At 54.2% G+C, this 3,166-nt stretch overlaps 1 pseudogene; it reads left to right on the top strand.

Moving 5' to 3' along the window:
• Positions 1–1,965: 1,965 nt before the first annotated feature.
• LOC140688848 (ATP synthase subunit ATP5MJ, mitochondrial pseudogene) lies at positions 1,966–2,143 on the top strand (annotated as a pseudogene).
• The last annotated feature ends 1,023 nt before the right edge of the window (positions 2,144–3,166 follow it).

Below are 3,166 nucleotides of genomic sequence, written 5' to 3'. Positions count from 1 at the left end.
CCGGGGCCCTACTTGCCGGGCAGGCCTCCTCTGCCCTCCTTTTAGATCCTTGAACTGTTGTTAAATTCATTCTTGAAATTTTCCTTTGTAACTTCTGCCGGTCTCACCCTCACAGTGGTATCTGGTGTCCTGTCATCTTGCCATCACTACAAAACCTTTCATTTTAACTTCCTGTTCTACCTAAAAATGTGTCATTTTATGTATTAAAATGTTGTTGTATATTAGAAGATTGTAATGTTATGTACTGTAAGAATGTCTGTCCCTGGTTAGACATTTGAAAACCAAGCCTTTGAAAACCAAGTTTTGATCATCTTCATGGTTTCCTCTTTCTAAACCTGCTCTGAAAGCTTTCCTTCATCCTAGAGTGAAAATGACAAATATGAGGAAAAAGCTTGGCTTCCTACAGGGGAGGGGAAGGGATGGAGCTGGGGTGCAGGAACGTTAGGCATCAGCTCTGGGGGGCTGTGGGCGTGCATTTGTGGGTGGTGTGGTCAGCAGCTCTGTCTTCTGGTCCTTGGCGGGATTGTCCTGGTACTCCTCATGGGGCGGGGTCACAAGATGAGTTCTAGCCAGTGAATTGTGGATGCTGGGTTTGACCTCCAGCTTGGAGCATTAATTACCAGTGCGAGGCCCTCCAGAGCCGGCAGGACAGTTGGCCACGTTAGAGACAGTGGCTCCTGCATCAGCCTGGAACCCTGAGTGACTGCAACAAGGCCAGTCTACAGTGGATGCTTGTGACTGCAGCATGACCTGGCCTAGCCAGACTGGTGGAGGAACTGGTTCTATGCCTAGAACAGCTGTGCTGTGTGGCAACAATGTAAACTGTGTGCCACTTGCTTCCAGCAAACATGAAAATGAAAAGGGCAGAGCATCCGTGCACGTGTACTGTGAGCATGAAATACACAGACGCTGTCTTAGGCCATGGGGATGTTAGGGTAGTCTGTACTGCTGGCCTCCCTGACTGATGCGGGGAGGTGGGGAGGGCCTGAGCAGGGGTGGGTGGGACAATGTTTCAGGACCAGTGACACCTGTCGGGAGACCCCAGAAAGTCTGATCTTGGCAGGCGGTCACCTCTGTGCTGTCGAGGAAGGCCGATCCTGTGTCCTGCATGCCCGGGGGCACCCGTGAGCATTCCCTGGACCCTGTGACCCACAGGCTGAGCAGGCTTGTTTTCTCCTTGGAGCTCTTCTTTGTGTTTCATTGTCACCTTTTCTGTGTGACAGCGTCAGGGCTCTGGAGAGGCAGAGGTGAGAAAGTGTGAGCTCTGTGTCCTATTTCCCAGCTGTTATTCTCCAGGTGTTGACTCTGAACAGAATCCACAAGAAGGTGAAGTTTGTCCCTGTGACCGCCCCCTACCCCTCTCCCAGTCTCTACCCCTCATTGCTCTGGCTTCTCCCGGCAGTTCTCTACCTGTTCTGCAGGTGGCTCTTTGCTTCCCCCCAGAATGTGTGCATCCTTGAGCCCTCCTGGGGCAAATCTTCCAGTGTTTCTAGGTGACAGTCTTGTGATCTGATAGATTCATCTCAGTGCACATATTAAGGAGGAGTGCAGGCTGCCTGGGTAGGGGTCGGGGGATGCGGGATCATTCATTCCTCAAATGGCTACTGAAGCTGCTCTGAGCCCAGCTCTGAGCACACTACTAAGGCCCGGCCTCTAGACCCTTGCAGTTCAGTGGAGGAAGGCAGGGTTTAGAAGTATGGTGCAGGGTAGTGTGTGTGAGGAACTCTGGGTGGGATCCAGGCCATGGGTGCTGTGAGGGTCGAAAGGGTGGCGAGAGTGCTCTGTGGTCTGGAGTGAGTGGTCAAGGCCATGTCACTATTTTGGGGCATCAGTTTCCCCATCTGTCAAATAAGGAGTGTGGGCTTGTTGATCGCTGTTTAGATTGCCCAACGCAAGAGTTTCCAGCACCTTTCTGAGTCGTTGGTAGTGAGTTGGGGCTGCCTGAACCACGGGTCCTGCTCTGGGATGCTTCAAAGCCTTGTTAAGGAGGTCCAGATCCTCACGAAGCCCTACTATACCCAAGGTTACCAGATTTGGGTGGGGATGGGGTTGATGGACTTCATCTTTTATAAAATCAGGAGTGCTAAAAAGAAGTCAAGGCTTGAAAGCCTTCAGTCCTGCGCCTGCTCGTGGTCACCATTAATCAGCTTTATGTGGATGAAATATCGGGCTGGCTGTGTTGGATGGGGATGTGGGACGTCGTTTTGACTTGTAGGTGTGCCACTGCCCGTGTGCACGAACAAGTGTACCTGTGAGATACACACACACAAAGAATTTCCAGGGACGCTTGTTCACCGTCGGAACTCCCAGGCCCCTCCTAGAGATTCAGAGTCTGTGGGTCTGGAGTGGGGCCGGGAGCCTGGCCCTCTGTTTCTCATCTGGCCTCCCCTCCCCACCCAAGCTTCGGCCCAGGAGCTGGGATGTTGAGGGTTGGGCGTTGAGCCCGGCAAGCTGTGAAAGCTGCAGGGCAGGGGTGGTGGGTGGGATGTTGGAGGAGGGCCTTTGAAATGCCCAGCCCTGCATGGGAAAAGCACTTCCTACCGCTGGGGCAAGTCACTTGGTAGGGAGACGAGGACATTGTGGAACTCTAACAGGCTGCTGAATCATCTGCTCACCCAGCTAGCAGGACCAGGGGAAGCGCTGTTGAGCAGGGCGCCTTTGGAGGAGAGCCGGCGGCATCTTGACTGCTTGGCGCTGTTTGCGCTCAGCCTTGACTTGGTAGCGCTGCCGGTTGCTGGGAAGGCTTTCTGAGCGAGCTGACTCTGTGGATCTTCGGAACAAATGGGGGAGCGGGGTCCCCGCGAGAGACGAATGAAACGGGCAACCCCAGTTGGGCCAGCTCCCCTCCTAGCTGGAGAATGCTGCTGACCAGTTCAGCAAGCCCAGCAGGCTGCGCTGAGGGCCCTGTACCTCGGTGGTTCTGAAACTTCCTGGGCTTCAGAAGTGCCTGGTGGGCTTGCTGAAAAGGATGCTGGGCCCGACCCCCAGAGCATCTGATTGGGGATGGTTGGGCGGGCAGAGAACCTACCTTCTAGCATGTTGCCAGGGGTTGCAGTGCTGCTCCCCGGACCACACTTTGAGAACCAATGCCCAGTTCTCAACCGGCTAGCCTGGGGGTTGGGAGAGTTTCTGCAGACTCAGGACCCAGTCACTCCCCCCACGGCAT

The sequence above is a fragment of the Vicugna pacos genome, chromosome 24 (assembly GCF_048564905.1).
Source record: "Vicugna pacos chromosome 24, VicPac4, whole genome shotgun sequence".
Taxonomy (NCBI): domain Eukaryota; kingdom Metazoa; phylum Chordata; class Mammalia; order Artiodactyla; family Camelidae; genus Vicugna; species Vicugna pacos.
The sequence above is the reverse complement of the archived record's forward strand: the minus strand, read 5'-3'. Positions and strand labels throughout refer to the sequence as shown.